This window comes from Apis mellifera, linkage group LG8 (assembly GCF_003254395.2).
Source record: "Apis mellifera strain DH4 linkage group LG8, Amel_HAv3.1, whole genome shotgun sequence".
In the NCBI taxonomy this organism is placed as follows: Eukaryota; Metazoa; Arthropoda; class Insecta; order Hymenoptera; family Apidae; genus Apis; species Apis mellifera.
The window spans coordinates 10,162,876-10,183,711 of record NC_037645.1 but is presented as its reverse complement, the minus strand read 5'-3'; the positions used below and the strand labels follow the sequence as shown (position 1 = coordinate 10,183,711).

The 20,836-nt window shown below is 33.8% G+C and overlaps 1 protein-coding gene across 14 annotated transcripts in view; it reads right to left on the bottom strand.

Moving 5' to 3' along the window:
• LOC552709 (polypyrimidine tract-binding protein 2) overlaps window positions 1-20,836 on the bottom strand; it is a 547,610-nt gene that overhangs the window by 229,297 nt on the left and 297,477 nt on the right. The window contains exon 1 of one of the 14 annotated variants that reach the window (XM_026442207.1): window positions 14,269-14,315. The exons of the other annotated variants lie outside the window; for them this stretch is intronic. The gene's annotated coding sequence lies outside the window, so the exon portion shown is untranslated. Of the gene's footprint in view, window positions 1-14,268; window positions 14,316-20,836 lie in introns of those variants that run through there. 14 annotated transcript variants of the gene reach the window in all.

The window sequence follows — 20,836 nt, the reverse complement described above, 5'->3', positions numbered from 1 at the left end:
TGTACATATTACTTGGGTAAATTACGATATCAATACAATAATTAATAGCTCATTCTATCAAATATTTCAAATTTAATCGTTAAACAAAACAAGTACTTTGATCTAGAAATAAAAAAGCAACAACCAAAGCCATTGTTTCGAAAGAGAGTATAAAACGATTAGATTGGAAAAGCACGAAATACTATTATTATTATTTCTAAAAAAAACTATAAAGACTCTTGAATTACAGAATTTTCTAAAAAAAAAAAAAAAGAAAAGAACAGAATCCTCTCCTAATCCTGGCCTCAAACGCGATCCAAACAAAGTGTGTATAAATCCTCGCCAGCCGGCCATCTTGCCCGGCTAATTAGCACGGCAGGAAACGGCAAAGCGATCGTTTTGCAAAGCAGGATCGACGCAGGATCCTCCCGACGGTTAACGAGAAAAATTCAGACGCAAGGGTGAGAGAAAGAAGAAGAGGGAACGGGGGCGGCGGGGATGAAATTAGCGAGGACTAAGCAACGCTTAGACCGTATATACATCCCTCCGGGGGATGAAAACTCCGGAGAGAGGCGATATTAATACCGGCTCTCCGCATGACGCATGCTCTAATTTCCCGAAACTCCATTAGAGGGATCATGAGCGGTTCCCCGAGACAGGACAGATTCTGAGAAACTGGCGTTCGACCAAGGGCAAGCGAAACGACGTGTAGGATATATACTGCGTGTATAGAAAGGCGAGATGCGTTGTTGAAAATAATCTTTTCCAATCTAATCGTTCTTATCGTATACTTTATTCGTGGTTTCGATCTAATCTATACTTTCTCGTATAACATAACAATACGAAAGGAGAAGACAAAAACGTGCAAATTATTAAAAATAAATTTCATCAAAATACACGTTTCTTTATTTCAATTAAATAAAAATGTAAGGTAATGTATTAAAAATATTAAAAAAGAAAACGAGACAAGAGAAAGAGAGATGTGATAATAACAATAATAAAGAAGAAATATATAATTAAGAAACAATTAAGAAATATACAATAAAGAAGAAATATACAATTTCGAAAAATATTAAAAAAGAAAACGAGACAAGAGAGAGAGAGATGTGATAACAACAATAATAAAGAAGAAATATACAATTAAGAAACAATTAAGAAATATACAATAAAAAAGAAATATACAATTTCGAGAAATATTAAAAAAGAAAACGAGACAAGAGAGAGAGAGATGTGATAACAACAATAATAAAGAAGAAATATATAATTAAGAAACAATTAAGAAATATACAATAAAGAAGAAATATACAATTTCGAGAAATAAGAAAGAAATATACAAGAAGAAATATACAATTATATATATATAAAGAATATATATAAAGAAGAATTAAGAAACAATTAAAAAATATACAATAAAGAAGAAATATACAATTTCGAGAAATATTAAAAAAGAAAACGAGACAAGAGAGAGAGAGAGAGAGATGTGATAACAACAATAATAAAGAAGAAATATACAATTAAGAAACAATTAAGAAATATACAATTATTCGAAAAATATTAAAAAAGAAAACGAGACAAGAAAGAGAGAGAGAGAGATGTGATAACAACAATAATAAAGAAGAAATATACAATTATTCGATGATACTAGAAGGGAATTGGAAATACTTTGGACGTTCGAAAACACCTTCGATTCGAAAGAAAACGGACGTCGATTTCGAAAAAGAAGAAAGAAAAAAGGAAACACACGAGTCGAATCGAGTCGAATCGAATCGAAGGCATCGCCGCGTCGAATCCCTGGAAGCGCGTAGGGATGTATAAAAAAAGGAAGGAGGGGAACTCCCTTCCCCCCCGTCCCTCGAGACGCCTAATCGCGTTTCCTTGGCCAATCGGCCAAGAGGGAACCGGGGGAAAAATGCAATCGCGCGGTACGATTAATGTTTAAAAAGGCGCAACCTCCATTCCTGGAATTGCTGGCCCGGCTTCCCGTGAAACACCCGCGAAACGAGCGGAATTTTTCTCCACGCCAGGCCTCTCTCACGACCCGTGCGAGATTAGCCCGACCCTAACTGCCCACCACCGCCGCTCCATCACCCTTTATTAATCCCTCCGACGGCGCATGCCATGCCTTCCAGCAACGCGTTTCTCAAACGTACGAAATCGTGCATTGTATCATCGAATAATTGTACATTTCTTCTTTATTATTATTATTATTATTGTTACTATTATCACATCTCTCTCTCTCTTTCTCTCTCTCGTCTCTGTTTTCTTTATATATCAGTGTCTTCCTCTTAAAATTTAAATGTAACTTTCGATATTTCGACAGTTTTTTGTCTCTCTCTCTCTTTCTCTCTCTCGTCTCTGTTTTCTTTATATATCAGTGTCTTCCTTTTAAAATTTAAATGTAAGTTTCGATATTTCGATAGTTTTTTATCATTTCCTATGCAAGGAAAATTCGTTTACATCATAATAAGGCAATTCTCTGTTTTCTTTTTTAATATATATATCAGTGTCTTCCTCTTAAAATTTAAATGTAAGTTTCGATATTTCGATAGTTTTTTTAATTTTCTATGCAGGGAAAATTCGTTTGCATCATGATAAGGCAATTATAATAATAATACTTTCGATACTTATAATAATTACTATAATAATATAATTACTAAAACTATAATATATAATTACTTATAATAATAATCCCCATGATTTTTCTTCACAACGATTTAATTCAGAGTTTATTAACAATTTTTCCTATAACTCTTCATCGAGCAACTATATACAACAGAGACTATATAAAAATCGAGTTTCGATAAAAATGGAGGGGAAGGAAGCTTGTGCTGATAATTATTCGATCGCAATTTGATTGAATAATAATGAGAGTATCGATACGGATTGAAAAACAATTTCAAGCGATATCCAATTCGAATTCCATATCGGTGGCAAGGGATGTAAAAAAGAAATTCTACCAGCTCCTTCACCCTAAGGAGCGATCATCCCTGGACGCTTGGATTGGCCGAGTTACCTCGGAAGGGAATAATCTCGAACGAGGATTCCAACTGTTTGTCCACTCTCTCTCTTTCTCTCTTCTCTTTCCTTTTAGTTTGCTCGACGGAAGAGATGGAAGGAAAACCCTTTTCCTCGCTTCTTCTCCGGGGCAGAGACGACAGATGCTCGATCCCTTATCCACTCGAATCGAAGATATCCACGGAAGCGTGTCCTGGGAAGGGAATATCCGGTTGGAAAAGGTGGCGAGGTTTCTCAAATTTACGCGCCACGGATTTCGTTGCTCGTTTGCGAGTCGAGGACTCGTGAAGCGTGGCGGATCGAAAACGTTTCGATTGGGATGGAGTTGGATGCCCATCCGTTCACTGTGTCACATTGTTAAGAATCCATGGATACTGGATACTGCTCCCCTTCTAGAAATTGTCGACTTCGTTTCCTTAATCCGCTTCTTCTTTTTAAAAAAGTGTTGCTCGTTCGAAGTCAAATTTATTTACATCGTTTTCTTTTAATCTCACTCGAAGCAAATATTAATTTACATTTATTGAACGAAAGAATTCGTAGAAATATGTAAGATTCGTTTAGTAAAGCAGTTTACTATTCTGAAATATAATTTACTTTCTTGATATTATCTTAATTATTATCATTCCATCGTCGAATTTCACTTCACGTTCACTTCCTTCGAAATTTTTAAGAATACTGTTATTCATTGTTGCTCCAAAATCGAATTTCTTTTTTCTATCTGTGTTATTCGTTCGAAATTTAGTATACTCATTTTCTTCTAATCTTACTCGAAACAAATATTAATTTAATTAATTAATTTAATATTAATTTAATATTAATTAATCTGAACAAAAGCGTAAGAATTCATAGGAATATGTAAGATTTATTTAGATTCATTAAGATTCATCTTAATTATTATAATAATATATATATATTTCGCTATCATTCCACTATCTTCCAAGATCGAATTTCACTTCACGTTCACTCCTTCGAAATTTTTAAGAACACTATTCTTCATTGTTATTCCAAAATCGAATTTCTTTTTTCTATCTGTGTATTATTCATTCGAAATTTATTATACTCATTTTCTTCTAATCTCACTCGAAGCAAATATTAATTTACATCATTAAACAAAAGCATAAGAATTCATAGGAATATGTAAGATTCATTTAGATTCATTAAGATTCATCTTAATTATTATCGTTCCACTATTGTCTAAAATCGAATTTCATTTCACGTTCACCTTATTCACTATTATTCCAAAACCGAATTTCTTTTTTCTATCAGTGTGTTATTCGTTCGAAATTTATTATATTCATTTTCTTCTAATCTCACTCGAAGCAAATATTAATTTCCATCTATTAAACAAAAACATAAGAATCCAATATTAATAATTCGTACGAATAAGTCATATATTCACTTTTCAGAACACACCATTATTATCATTCCATTGTCTATCGTCTAAGATCGAATTTCATTTCATGTTCACCTTGTTATTCACTGTTATTCCAAAACTGAATTTCTTTTTTCTATCTGTTATTCGTTCGAAATTTATTATACTCATTTTCTTCTAATCTCACTCGAAGCAAATATTAATTTTCATCTATTAAACGAAAGCATAAGAATTCATAGGAATATGTAAGATTCATTTAGTAAATCAGCCTATTATTTTGAAATATAATTTATTTTCTTAATATTATCTTAATTATTATCATTCTACTATCATTCCACTATCCAAGATCGAATTTCATTTCACGTTCATCTTCTTATTCGCTGCCATTCCAAAACCGAATTTCTTTTTCTATCCTATTCTATGTTATTCCTTCGAAATTTAGTATACTCATTTTCTTCTAACCTCACTCGAAGCAAACATTAATTTCATCTATTAAGAATTCACATAGGTATATAAAATTTAATAAAGCAGCCTTACCATTCGTCTAAAATAATTCACTTAATCACCCTTAATAATCCTAATATATGAACAATACTTCACGTATTCCTTCGAAACTTTTAATAACCCTAACACCCGTTATTATCCCCCGTTATTATTATTTATTCGTCATTCCAAAATCGAAAAAAATTTCTTCCCCTCGAAACGAACAACTCGCCCAACTCTTCCTTCCTCTCCTCTCCTTTCCTTTCGACGCAGCAAGGCTCTTCTTCGCTCTCCTCGAGAATCGAGAATCGAGAGATGAGATAAAACGAGAAAGAAAGAAAGAGAGAGAGAAAGAAAGGAAAAGAAAAGGAAGCTATCGCCACTTTTCCGCCCGGGGAAATGCCTCGTGTGTGGGATTCGGTTGATGCATAGTCAATCTCGGCGCGGTCTCGGGGCGGATGCCGGCAGCGGCTCCGCGGAAAGTCAAATTTGCTCATGATAATGCCGCGAATTTCTCACGGAAAAGTGGAGGAACTGTTTGCGCCCGCAGCTCGTCGCCGTCGTTTTACGGGGCGCTAAGGCTCCCCCGCTTCCTTTCCTATTCCCGACTTCCGCCGCGGTGGACGGGGAGGGGCAGAGGGATAGGGGAGAAGAGGATATATACCTCGAGAGGATGAAATACCTCTGGTGTGAATTTAAGTTTGCTCGGGGTCGGGACTGGATAATCGCGAGGTTAATCCTTTGGAACGATTGTTCCAAAGAAGTTGGGCGCGTGTATTTTTCCCCTTCCCTCGTTCGAGGATAGGGGAAGAGGAGATTGGAGAGAGAGAGAGAGAGAGAGTTGGAACGTGTGGAGAGCGAGTTTTTTTTTCTTTCTTTCTTTCTTTCTTTTCCTCGTGGAAAAATAATATTATATTATATTCGATGCAGTTTAAGAAATGTATTTTTTCGATTTCTTTTCTTTTTTGGAAACGATATATAGATCAAAAGAGAATTATATTTATATTTTTATATTCTTTTATATTTTTCGTTGAATGGATTTCATGGAAAGTGTGATAGATTGTCGAAATAGTTATTTAATTTTATTAGTCAAAAGTTTAAACGATAAAGAGATACTAAGAGAATAAAAAGAATGTAAGTGATTCTTAGAAAATCTGATTGATTTCCAAGTGTGTAAAAGAAATTGAATTTCAGATAGAATTAAGTAACGATTTAATCAAAAAAGTAAAAAGAAAAATAATTCGAATACGAGCAAAATAAGAACAAGCATTACAAATAAAATGCAAAAATCGAACAGAACAGAATACGAATCTAAAATCTAAAAATAAAGAAATAAAAATAATAAAAAAGAATTATCTAAAAAAATTAATCATCGTAAATCAAAATCTCTAAATCTAAAACCAAAAGAAATTAAAAATCACATCGAACATTCAATGAACAAAACTTGAATCCTCCTCAAGAATTAATTTAAAGAACGAGGAGTTAAAACCTGAAATTTTTAAAACCAAAATCAACGAAAAGAAATTAAAAATCACACTCAAAGAACAAAACTTGAACCTTCCCCAAGAGACATTTTAAAGAACGAAGGGATAAAACCTAAAATAGCACGAACCTAACCTAAAAATTGTCGTGAATCAAAGTGTAGAAATCTATTTTTAAAACCAAAATCAACGAAAAGAAATTAAAAATCACACTCGAAGAACAAAACTCGAACTTCCCCAAGAGACATTTTAAAGAACGAGGACTTAAAATCTGAAATAGTACGAACCTAACCTAAAAATCGTCGCAAATCAAAATCTATCTCTAAAATCAACGAAAAAAAAATTAAAAATCACACTTGAAGAACAAAACTTGAACCTTCCTCAAGAGAAATTTTAAAGAACGAGGAGATAAAACCTGAAACATCACGAACCTAACCTAACCTAAAAATCGTTGCGAATCAAAATCTTGAAATCTATTTTTAAAATCAATGAAAAAAAATTAAAAATTACACTCAAAGAACAAAATTAAAACCCTCCTCGAGAGACATTTTAAAGAACGAGGGGATAAAATTTGAAATAGCACGAACCTAACCTAAAAATCGTCGTGAATCAAAGCGTAGAAATCTATTTCTAAAATCAAAATCAACGAAAAGAAATTAAAAATCACACTCGAAGAACAAAACTCGAACCTTCCCCAAAAGACATTTTAAAGAACGAGGAGTTAAAACCTGAAATAGCACGAACCTAACCTAAAAATCGTCGTGAATCAAAGCGTAGAAATCTATCTCTAAAATCAATGAAAAAAATTAGAAATCACACTCGAAGAACGAAACTCGAAACCCTCCTCGAGATATATTTAAAAAAAAGAAACGAGAACGAGGAGATAAAACCCGGAATGAAAACGAACTTAAAAAAAAATTAAGTAGCGCGAAACTTAAAAATTGATCAAAGTTCGGAAATCTATTTCCAACCTCGAGAAAAAGGATCGTAAAGGATGGAGGGGGGAGGAGAATTGCTTGGACGGAGGAAGGAGAGAAGGAAAAATCGAGCGTCGTCTACTCGGTTGGATTAATGTCGTTCTAACGAACCGTGGCTTCCGGTTTAAAGAAAACGTTACGCCCATCTCGTGGGACTCCTCGTTCCTCCTCCGTGATACTCGAGGGGCTACTTCAGGATCGATTACTAAACTTGGGACATCGATTCCCGCCCGTTTAAGCCTCGCCCATCGATCCCCGTGTCAATTCCATGCCGCGGTTATTCGTCAATCTTGTCGATTTTCATTCGAGCCCGACCTTCCACGATGCAATTTGGAAAACAGCCGGGAATGCCATGAATGGAATTCTTGGGAATGGAAGTGGTAACCAAATCTAAATGCGACACAACAAGTCTTCCGATGAAAAAGTCTTCCAGATTTAAAAAAACGTTTATTTGATTTCTTTTTTTTTCTTTTTCTAAATTGTTCAATGTTAATGATTTAGAAATGATTGTTTGATGGTGATTGAGATCGAGGTTGGATAAGATTGCCAAGATTTTAATTCGATTCGTCGAAGATCAAAATTTTAAGAAGACAATTCGATCGATTGTCGAATTTGAAAAAATATAAAGTTCTTGGAAATTTTTTAAAACCGTTCGATTCGAGAGAGAAAATTCTAAAAATTCTAAAAATTTTGAATCGTCCAACTCTTCGAAAAAACGTAAAATTCTTGGAAAATTTCAAAATCGTTCGAGAGAAATCATTGAAGAGAAGGAGAGAAAATTCTATTCTTCAAATTTTGAACTACCTAGAATTAGAAATCTGTAAACTATTCAATTCCGAGTTACGTCGAAAATGAGATCACCTCTCCAAATTCGCAAAGTACGTGAAGAAGAGAAGTCGGTTCATCAGGCTTCGAGTCTATTTCAACTTTGTATAAAAACAATCCGTCAATTCCTCCTCGGGAACAAAGGAATCGAAAGTCAAAGAGGGATCGATCTCAGAACGGACAAAAGGCTCTTCTTTCCGTTATAATTTAGTTAGCAGGCGATGCCGCGGATAAATTCCACGTTAACCCAATTTCGCCGAGATTTCTGGCACGCGTTAAGCGATCCGCGTCCCAAAAGTCTCGAGATCTCCCGGGGTGAGCATCAAAAGGCGAGCGGACGTCGTGATTTACGGAGCGAAATTTTGCCAATTCTCGAAGGAGTCGAGACGGGCCTTGGTTTGGCGAGCATGCACGAGGATCGAGCACGGCAGGTAAGCTTTCCGTTGGTTTCCGTGGAAAATTCGAGGGTAAAACGTGAGAGAGAGAGAGAGAGTTAGGGCTACCAAGGGCAATATAAATCCCCTTAAATTGCAACCACGACCTTCGATCTCGAGGCAATTATTCTCCGAACGTAGCTTTCTTTCGCCTCGTTTCCTTTGATTTTCCAAAACGGCCTCCTCTCTCCTCTTTGTTTCCATTTTCCAATAATTCACTTGCTTTTTAACAAGTATTATGAATTATAATACTTTAATAATTTTAATATAGAAATTATAATAATTTCCAGATTGGAAGATTGGCATACTTTAGAAGGAATAATTGAAACTCGTCATTTATAAGTTCGTTTATAAAATAATTATAATTTCTTAGCTTTTTTTCTTTTCGAACTTTAATACAAAATCAGATTAACATCGATGGTCCATGAAAATGGAAAGAAAATGAATAAAATCTTCTGATAGGTTGCACAACTTGTCGCATTTATTAATCTAAAGCAATCGATAATAGTAATAATCTCAACATTATCGCAAGCTTTTGGAATTTTCCCTTACCTTCGAATCTTTCCACTGGAATTATGGAATATAGGGATCACGGAGATTACAGAATTGCCTCGATTATTAAATTTTCATTTCTGTTTCTACGTTAAAAAAGAAAAGAAACAGGGTATCTAAGAAAAGAGCGGGGAAATAAATAAATGAAATTGGAAATAATTTTCTCTGCGATATATAAAAGTTTTGGGAAACGTTTCGGCCCGTGTGTTGGGGGCGGACACGTGAGCGGACGATCAAGCGGGACACGGCGATAAACCGGTCACGTAGACGTAGCACGGGGGACGCGTAACAGGGCGACATTTGTTTCCGACCGCGGAGAAATGGTGGCGCGATCAAATTTGCATGAGCTGTCCTCGAGAGATCCGCAATTTTTCGTTAATGCCTCGCCCGGAAAATTGAAACGATCGCTCAAACGATTTCTATCTCTCTCTTCGATCATCGTTCGTTTCAATTTCATTCCAGAGCTATTCTTCTCCCGTTTCTTCTCTCTCGCGATATAAAATGCGAGGATTGGAATGAAAATGTACCATTTCGATGTTTCAACAGCTTAACTCTTGCAAAAATTTTTATACCAGGAGGTTAATTAATTTTATTGTCAAATTATTATCGTTCTACTCCCTCAAACGTTCTCTTTCTCAACATCCTCTCACTATATATGCGCTTAGACAAGTTTCAAACGAACCTGAATATTCCATCTTCAAAATTTTCCTCGAAGTGAAAAGATATAATATTTTTATATAAAACAGTAAGGATTGCATGGAATGAAAATTCGTTGCCAAAAAATGTACCATTTCAATATTTCAATAGTTTTTTGCAAAAATTTTTATACCAAGAGGTATAATTAATAATATAATAATTAATTAATATTATTGTATTGCATAATTAATTTTATTGTCAAGTTATTATTATTCGCATAAAACTTGTTTAAATAGATTTTATAATTCAAGAAATTTGCTATTAAAAAATTTGATTCCCTCAAACATTCTCATTCTCACAATATATATGCGCTTAGATAAGTTTCAAACGAACCTGAATATTCCATCTTCAAAATTTTCCTCAAAGTAAAAAGATATAATATTTTTATATAAAACAGTAAGGATTGCATGGAATGAAAATTCGTCCCCAGAAAATATACCATTTCAATATTTCAACAGCTTTTTGCAAAAATTTTTATATCAGAGGTTAATTAATTTTATTGTCAAGTTATTATCATTCGCATAAAATTTGTTTAAATAGATTTCGTAATTCAAGAAACTTGCTATTAAAAAATTTGATTCTACTCCCTTAAACATTCTCATTCTCACAATATATATGCGCTTAGACAAGTTTCAAACGAACTTGAATATTCCATCTTCAAAATTTTCCTCGAAGTGAAAAGATATAATATTTTTATATAAAACAGTAAGGATTGCATGGAATGAAAATTCGTCCCCAGAAAATATACCATTTCAATATTTCAACAGCTTTTTGCAAAAATTTTTATATCAGAGGTTAATTAATTTTATTGTCAAGTTATTATCATTCGCATAAAATTTGTTTAAATAGATTTCGTAATTCAAGAAACTTGCTATTAAAAAATTTGATTCTACTCCCTTAAACATTCTCATTCTCACAATATATATGCGCTTAGACAAGTTTCAAACGAACTTGAATATTCCATCTTCAAAATTTTCCTCGAAGTGAAAAGATATAATATTTTTATATAAAACAGTAAGGATTGCATGGAATGAAAATTCGTTGCCAGAAAATGTACCATTTCAACAGCTTAATTCTTGCAAAAAAAAAATTTTTATATCAGAGGTTAATTAATTTTATTGTCAAGTTATTATCATTCTACTCCCTCAAACGTTCTCTTTCTTAACATCATCTCACTATATATGCGCTTAGACAAGTTTCAAACGAACCTAAATATTCCATCTCCAAAATTTTCCTCGAAGTGAAAAGATATAATATTTTTATATAAAACAGTAAAGATTGCATGGAATGAAAATTCGTCGCCAGAAAATGTACCATTTCAACAGCTTAACTCTTGCAAAAAAAAATTTTTATATTAGAAGTTAATTAATTTTATTATCAAATTATTATCATTCGCATAAAACTTGTTTAAATAGATTTTATAATTCAAGAGACTTAGACTCCCTAAAAAATTTGATTCTACTCAAACGTTCTCTTTCTCAACATCCTCTCACTATATATGCGCTTAGACAAGTTTCAAACGAACCTGAATATTCCATCTTCAAAATTTTCCTCGAAGTGAAAAGATATAATATTTTTATATAAAACAGTAAGGATTGCATGGAATGAAAATTCGTCGCCAGAAAATGTACCATTTCAACAGCTTAACTCTTGCAAAAATTTTTATATTAGAGGTTAATTAATTTTATTGTCAAGTTATTATCATTCATATAAAATTGAATTTGTTTAAATAGATTTCGTAACTCAAAAGAGACTCCCTGAAAAAATTTGATTCTACTTCCTCAAACGTTCTCATTCTCAATCTTCTCTCTCTATTTAATTCTGAACAAGTTCGATATTGAAATCCACGCGAAATTCGAAAAAACGAAGGAATCGAAGGAATTCGAGTTGTAATTCAATTCGATCGCGTAATTTCGATGAAAATTCTGTGTGATCAATCACCGATCGAGAAAAGGAGCGGAGAGAAATTTCTCCTTCGTTTCGTGGGATAAAAGAGAGAGAGAGAGAAAGAGAGAGAGAGATGGAAGGAAGATTTAAGTGGATAAGACCGCAAGTGGTAGACCCACCGCTTTCGATGTTTGTCTGACCATCACGGTCTGTTGCTACTTGGGCGGAAGTTCGTCTCGGTCTCCCCGCGTTTCTCTCTTTCCGGCCATTTCCGCGGTTTCCGCGACCGTGAAATCGACACTCGAAAAGCTTCCAACACGTCTTTCGAATTTTTCTCCCCTCTATTTCTGTTTTACTTGCTTGCGAATCAGCCTGAATTTTTATTAATTAGTTGATTAAAATTTTAAAACTGATTCAACTAAAGTCTGAATTAAATATATATATATATTTAATTATGTATTTTAAGATTGTACAATTTATTGCGAGACTATTCTCTTTCAACAACTTTTTTTTTTAAACTTCTTAACATAATTTAGATCAGAACGAGATTAGAAGTCGTACGATTGAAATCAATGGAAATAAAAAGTAATTAGTTACAATTTATTCTTTCTTATTATTATTATTTTTTATTAAGATTGAAACGGGAGCCAAGATTAAAACGATTAAATAATAACAATAAATAATTAGGCAAATTGTAAAGTTCAATTGTAGGAGGAGAAAAGAAATTCTTCGAGAAAGAAATTGAACAAAAGGGAAAAAATGAATCAAAGGAGAAGAGAAAAGGTTGGTTGGGATGGAAATCGAGGGGAGGAGGGCGAGGAGTGATAATTAGAGTGGAAAAAATTCGTAACAACGAAAAGGATACAAATAATAATTCGAAAGAAATGTTCTTAGGAATCAATTAAAGGAAGAGCACTGATTTATATTAATTCTCCATTGGATATAATGGATGGTAAGGGGGAAGAAAAGCTGTCCGAGAGACAAAAAGGAATCACGCGCCGTGAAGCCGAGTGTCGTGGGACGTTTAATTGAAACGAGAGAATAAAAAAACCAGTCACGGAAAAAAGGGAGGAGCGAAGGAAGGAAGGAAGGAAGGAAGGAAGGAAGGAAGACGAAAGAAGGATGAACAGGGTCCTCTTTTCGTCTGACAGCCACTGGCTGCTGCAACCTGTTGAATTCCAATCCACGTGGCCGAGAATCTTCTCGAGAAGTTATTTTTCCTCAAAATTTTTATCGATTGATCAATCCTCCTCCCCTTCTTTTCGAGAGAAAATTTCAACAATTTTTCCAATCCATTTTCTTCTGATACTCGAATAACTCTTGGCTCAACATTTTTATTCATTCGTATTGCTCTAAAAAAAAAAAAAAAGAAATCTCTTTCGAAAGAAAATTTCAATAATTTTTCCATCCATTTTTCAATCCATTTTGTGATACTTTTTGTGAATATATAATTGTGTACTTGAATAATTCTCAAAATTTGGACAAATTTTTATTTATTCGTGTTGCTCTAAAAAAAAAAAAAGAAATCTCTTTCGAGAGAAAATTTCAACAATTTTTCCAATCCATTTTCTTGTGACATTCGAATAACTCTTGGCTCAAAATTTGGACAAATTTTTATTTATTCGTATTACTCTAAAAAAAAAAAAAAAGAAAGAAATATCTTTTCTCGATCGAAAAGAAAAACGTAAACAAATTTTTCCAATGCGTTTCTTATAACTCTCAAATGATTGTTTCGATTTATTAAACGAAATCGTTTAAAACTGCGTAATGACGCGGAACCTTGGCAACTTTATAAAAAAAAAAGAAAGAAAAGCACTTGTAAGGAATAAGCGAAACGAAGCGAAAAAAGATTCGGATCGCAGAATAAAAATTACAAAGACGAAACGTTCGAAAGCGGGGACAAGGGCGTCCAGTTCGTTCGTTCGTTTTGCGTGTTTAAGAGACGAGGGCCTTCTGTCCCGAGGACGAATCCTCTTTTCACCGGACGAATCTGTATTTTTTTTTTCCTCTGACCGAACGAAACGAAATCGAAAAGCACGATTCACCGAGACGAGTTTAACGAGTTTAAATTGAACGAAGATGAAATTTCGTAAATTTTAGAAAAAGATTTATATCGAGATTTTGTCAATAACAAAATTTTTATCTCCAATTTCCATTATATTATCGTTACTCGTTTCAGAAATTTGAAATATGAAAATCTTCTGGAAATAAATTGAAGTTAATGAAAATTAATATTCGTGCGATTCGTGAAAATCTTTAAATGACGATAATTGAACGAGAAACGTTCAAACAATAATAATAATAATAATAATAATAATGATGTTAATAATAATAATAATAATAATAATAATCATAGATAATTCGATACGTAAGTGAACCGAGTTCGTTTGCATATCAAATTTGCATTTACATTTTATACTGCTTAATGAGATGTTCCGTAACATCTCTGGTCAATTTTAATTAACTTCTCCGCAATTAACATTCTCTCTTGCGTTAATTTTATTATCGTAATTTCATGCATGATAATTTATTATTCGAGTTGGTGTATTAGTTTGAATTTCACTTACCACCAGAAGAATATCAAAAAATCTCTTAACATCCCTAATTTCGGATTCTTACCTGAAAAAAAAAAAGAAAAAAAAAAGGATAAAACGATTGTCAACCAATTTCCAATTTCTGTTTTTAAATAGAAATTCGTTTTCGAAGTTGTTGTAAAATTAAAAGACCACTTTTACTACTACGAAACTGCTTTACCTACAAGCGATAACATAACCTTAATTCTCGCCTGCCTAACCTAAACAACAAACTCGATCGAGAAATGAAAAACGGAACGAAACGTTACTCATTAACACCAACGACCATAAATTTCTAAACCGTACATACGGGAAAATTATCACTGCGATATATTCGCGCGCCGATCATAAAATCAATCCAGATTTTCCACACCGTGTACTCGCAACGAATTGAATGATCAAACTTGGCAAGCTGTTGCACCGTGTTTCTTTGAAGCGAGCGCGGCCAATATAGACGCGTGTGCGATTCGGTAGCGCAATATCCCCTAATGCATCGCGTAAAGATCAACAATCGGTGAATCATGGTGATTGGATACACGAAACATCTGTGTCGCGTTTGATCGTACGTTTCAATACAAACAAACGAGCGAGCGAGCGTACGAACGAACGAACGAACGAACGAACGAACCGACAAGTTACGAGATTTTGTCCCAACGTGAACGCGGCTTTACATTTCACGCTCGCTGCGTACGAGCCGCCAATATTATCTTCGCCGTGGCCAAATACGTACGTGCGCATACATACTATCACGAGAAACATTATATTTCCTCGTCAAATTTGTTTTCGTCGTAGGAGAAAATTAATGGAATTACTGTTTGTACCGATTCCTTTTTTTTTTCTTTCTTTCTTTCTTTCTTTCTTCAATTCCTCTTTTCGGAATGTTAATCCTCTGGAATCGAAACTTTCATTAAAAGTAGATAGTCTTCTGCAAGATTAAATTTTTACGAACGTAATTAATGAATCGAAGCTCAAAGATTTGTTTCTTTTCTTAAATATTATCTTGGATATTTTATATACTTTTAAATTTAAATGCATATATATACGTAAAATAATATATTAATATGGAAACATTTTACTATTGATATTATAGATTGGATTTATTAAAATTGTCTAGTACTTTATAAAAAATAAAATTGCGAATATCCAAAATTTATGAAAAGAAAGGCACGTTCGAAGGACGAAAGATCCTTGGCGAGAAATTATCCCGGGTGTACGTGAATAGAACTCGAAGAGGCGGAGAAGGAAACGTGTTTGAAGTACGTGGCTTCTAAAATAGAAAGGAATGATAGGGGACTGTAAAAGGTAGCACACGCCATCAGAAGAAAAGAATGTGGTGGAAAGATGGAGGGAAGTGCAATGACCAAGTGCAGCCGTTGGCTGTGCAATGTTGAGCGCGCGAACGTTACGCTAAGCTGCATCTCCTTGCATTCCTCCGCTTCAAGGTTGAGGTCAAGGCGCGCCTAAACGGCCATACTCTCTCGGTCTATGCACTCGACGCGCGTGATTAATGAAAAAATGAATAATGCCAGAGAAATAAGATTCTTTCTTTGGGAAAAAATTACAAAACCGATTTCCCATTAACTCAAATATCATAATTAATCTTATATTATATTCTTTTTTCAAAATCTTCATTCGTATTATAAAAATTTCTTCTCTCCAAAAAGTTTAATTATCGAATCGAACGAAAATATTAATTGGAAAAATTATAATAAACCATTGTGATTTCAATGATAAAAAAATCAATCAATTTAAATTGAAGAAATCCTTCTAAATTTCCTAATACAATTTGTTACCTAACTTGTAAAAAGAAATTTCTTTTCTGCAAAAAAATTCGGATAAAAAAAACATTCGCAATTATCGAATCAATAAACGAAAATATTAATTGGAAAAATTATAATAAACCATTGTAACTTCAATGATAAAAAAACAATTAATTTAAACTAAAGAAATCCTTCTAAATTTCCTAATACAATTTGTCACATAACTTGTAAAAAGAAATTTCTTTTCTGCAAAAAGATTCGGATAAAGGAAACATTTTCAATTATCGAATCAAAGAAAACAAAATTGGCAAAATTATAATAACTTCTGAATATTTATTTACAAACTGTACAATTTCCACCATTAACGAAATTGCTGCTCACATTTAGCAAACAACAACAACAAACCGAACAAACAACCCAATCCTCGTCTCAGCACGAAAATTAAAGAAATCCTTTATAAAATTCTTCTAAGATGCAATTCAAACTTGGAATGAAATCCGAATGGAAAAAACATTCATGAGCCAAAATTAAAAAAAAAAAAAAACAAGCTCGTCCCGCTGCCAACTTTAATCAACCTAACCTAACCTAACCTGACCTAACTTAACCTAACCCAGCCTAACCCAACCTAACCTAACCTAACTTGGCCTAACTCGCAACAAAATCGAATGAAACTCCAAAATTTCACGGAAGAGGGAGATCTTTGGCTTCGAAAAATTAAAGGAAAAGAGAAAAATCCCCGAATCGATATTGGATAGAAAGAGCATCGATCCTTGCCCAGGAGTGGAGACACGTTTTCCAGCCAGGTGTGCGTGTGGGAAAATGAGGAAAAAAGAATAATAAAAGGGCGAGACGGAGGCAGCGAAAGAAGAAGGGAGAAATAATTCAAATCAAAGGGCTCGCGGGAGGAGTTGCGCGTGTGTCGGGTCGCGGGCCGGCCCCATATAACCTTTTAGCCTGGTCGAGAAATTGCCAGCCCCGCCGTCAAGCTCCTGCAAAAGGATGGAGCGTCGCCTTTTTTTTCTTTTTTTTTTTTTTCCTCGAGCGGCACTGATTCCATTTCGCAAGAGCTTCTCAAGAAGATGAAACTTTTCGCCATCCGTACTCCTCCACCGTTGATTATTCGTATGCAATGGATGATCACGTACGTGATCCCTCTTTCCCCTCCCCTCCCTTTCCTCCATCTTTGTTGCGCTCGAATGGTATGGCGAATACTCGATAATTTATGCGAATGTTTGAAAATAACGAGATGGTATCGATCTTGTTGTTGTTGCTGCGAAGAGGAGAGGAATTTGCATATTCGCGCCTCTGTTCTCGAAGCTAAGAAAAATTCGTAACGAAATCGAAAAGAAATGTTTTATTGATTTAAAAAATTTGACGAAGGGTTTTATAAAATATCTTTTATGAATTATTTTCTTTTGAGTATTTTGAGATGGGTGAACAGGATAATTGATTAAATTGTCCATGAAATTTATAATTGGTCTATTCTTTAAAAGGAAGAACCAAAGTTTGAAATTTGTTAAAAAGAATATCTGATTTTTAGGGGGTGTAAACTTTCGAGGGATGAAAACAATCGAGCTTTTCTTCTCTCGAAGAATAATTGTTTCGAGAGGGAGGAGGAGGAGGAAGAAGAAAGAAGGTTTTAAACGCGAAAGAGTGAAATCAGGTGAAAGAATATTCACGAACATTGCACGTTTCCAAGGATAGTTTAAATGCATTCCCGATCGTTCTACTTCCAAATGATCGATGTCTCGAATCTCTTTACGTATTACGCAACAAGAAAGTACGCCAAGGACCGAATAAAATAAATAAAAGATGAACAGATACAATGATTTATGTCTAATAGCATGGAATACTTTTCCCTCGCAATCCTCAACTGGTTCAAATAATTTCCAGAAAATCTCTTACCTCTCCACTTCAACTGTTCAGCAATTCTATTTCGCATCACTCACAATTCTTTAACGTATATCTTTAATTTCAATCGCTACATCCTTTTACAAAAATTTCCTCGACCATTTCCTTAACAATCCTCCAATTCTGTTCCACGTTGAAGATAATTAATCCTTATCAAATTATTAATCACAAATTGTCCATCAAATTTGTATAACTTTATACATAAACATACTTAAAAATTCAATTATATTTTATATTCTTGAAAAAAAGAGAGAGAAAGAGGAAGAAAAGAAAAGAAAAAGTGACAGAATGAAAGAGATTCCGATTTCTTCGAAGGGGAAGCTTTTTTTAAAAGACGCGTTTCAAGAAAGCGTCCACACCGGATTAATCGCAAAATTGAATCCGAACCACGCCACGAAACTTTGCATTATTCGGCCGGCAAGATATAGAATCACGGTTTCTATATTTGCGCGTGGTAGAGAGAACCCGTTTGGAAGGCTGTCTGGCCACACAGGCAGGATGTGATTATAGACTTGATGACCTCACGCTGGCCAGATTACATTGTTGAACCGAGCACACCGAGCCTGGCAATGCCATTCGACCTTGCCAAACTACCTACAAACTTGAAATACCGATCATCCCGATGAAACGATCTCGTTCCTCGGATTAAATTGCCCTTTTGGTCATTCCATGCCCTTTTCACGTCACATCTTGACCTATTAATTAAGGGAAGACGGGTTAACTCCGGTTAATCCCACCGTCCATTGCGTTCGTTTAATTTAATTCAACTCGCTTCGAGAATTAAACGCGGCAACTGGGTATTAATGATTAAAACGCGGCCTTTGCCGAAATAAGCGAAGGTTGGCCAGGATGCTAATTGGCCGCGCGTCAGTCTCCGCGTTTATTCGGATTTTAATGGGTCGATTTCATGGAAATCTTGGAAATTTCGTGGAAAAGAAAATCGAGGAGGAGAATAGTAGGCATTTGAAAAATTGATCTGTACAGATACTGTATATTACATTTTTGATATCTATAAATTGTAATAATACTTTAGAGATAATCGTAGCGTGTTTAAATTTATAAACAATCAAAAATCAAAGATAATGTATAGAAGAAAATTTTGCATACAAGGAAAAATTATAAATTATTAACGTTAGAAACGTAATAATACTTTGATAATCGTATCGTGTCTAAATTTATAAAACAATCAAAGATAATAATTTCTCGAGTATAGGGAAAAATTTAAGTTCCTATATAACTAGAGATTTTACAATTTCATCGTATTTAGTTTGCTAGAATTTTTGCATTCAAGAAAAAATTATAAATTAACGTTAAAAACGTAATAATACTTTAGAGATAATCGTATCGTGTTTAAATTTATAAAACAATCAAAGATAATGTATAGAGGAAAATTTAAGTTCCTATATAATTAGAATTTTATCGTATTTAAAATTTTTGGATCCAAGGAAAAATTATAAATTAATGTCAAAAACATCATAATACCTTGGAGATATCTAAATTTATAAAACAATCAAAGATAATAATTTCTCGAGTATAAGGAAAAATTTAAGTTCCTATGTAACTAGAGATTTTACAATTTCATCATATTTAGTTTATTAGAATGTTTGCATCCAAAGAAAAATTATAAATTAACATTAAAAACGTGATAATACTTTGGAGATATCTAAATTTATAAAACAATCAAAGATAATAATTTCTCGAGTATAGGGAAAAATTTAAGTTCCTATGTAACTAGAAATTTTACAATTTCATCATATTTAATTTCCTAGAATTTTTAGACCTAAAAAAAAAATTATAAATTAAAATTATAAATTAAAAACGTAATAATACTTTGGAAATATCGTGTCTAAATTTATAAAACAATCAAAAATAATGTATAAAATTTAAGTTCCTATATAACTAGAGATTTTACAATTTCATCGTATTTAATTTATTAGAATTTTTAGACCCAAGAAAAAAATTATAAATTAACGTTAAAAACGTAATAATACTTTGGAGATATCGTGTCTAAATTTATAAATCAAAGGTAATGTATAGGGAAAAATTTAAGTTCCTATATAACTAGAGATTTTACAATTTCATCGTATTTAGTTTAAGAATTTTTAGACCCAAGGAAAAATTATAAATTAACGTTAAAAACGTAATAATACTTTGGAGATATCGTGTCTAAATTTATAAAACAATCAAAGATAATATATAGAGAAAAATTTAAGTTCCTATATAACTAGAGTTTTTACAATTTCATCGCGTTTAAAAATGTTTGGAGGCTCAAAGAAAAATTATGAATTAAAAACGTTGAAATACGCTTTTCAAACGAAATTACCAGGAGGGAGGAAAAAGATACGTGCCAAAATTTTCGAGAACAATAATCGAGATCCAATCAACGGGTCGTTCTTTCGTTTCACGCCGAGTCGTTGTTCGTCCTCCATGGCATGAAATTCGCGTAAAAAAAAAAAAAGAAAAAAGAAAAGAAACGGGAGTTGGAGGGGAGCGGCGTGAAACCGTGGAACGAGGCGCGTGGAGCGAGAGAAAGGACGCGCAAAGGGATTTTCAGATAATGTGACAGGCGAGAAACAGGCGAAAGCCCTTAGAGCGGCGTTTCCCTCCGCCATACAGGCGAAATGCGACCGTTTACTTTCTATAAAGCGGCGAAACACTGTCGTTCCATTACGATTCCGTCTGTTCTTCGATTCGACACCTCGACGAGAATAGACTTTTATCGGGGGAGAGGGGGAGGGAGGAAGAGGGAGCCACGTTTCGAAACGGATTATTCTACGAATTTTCGGCAGTAAAAGGGAAATTTTATCAAGTTAGCCCCATTTGAAATTGACGAGTCTTGCTTCTCATTGCATACAATGTATTGAGGATCATTTTTCAAACAAAGATATTTT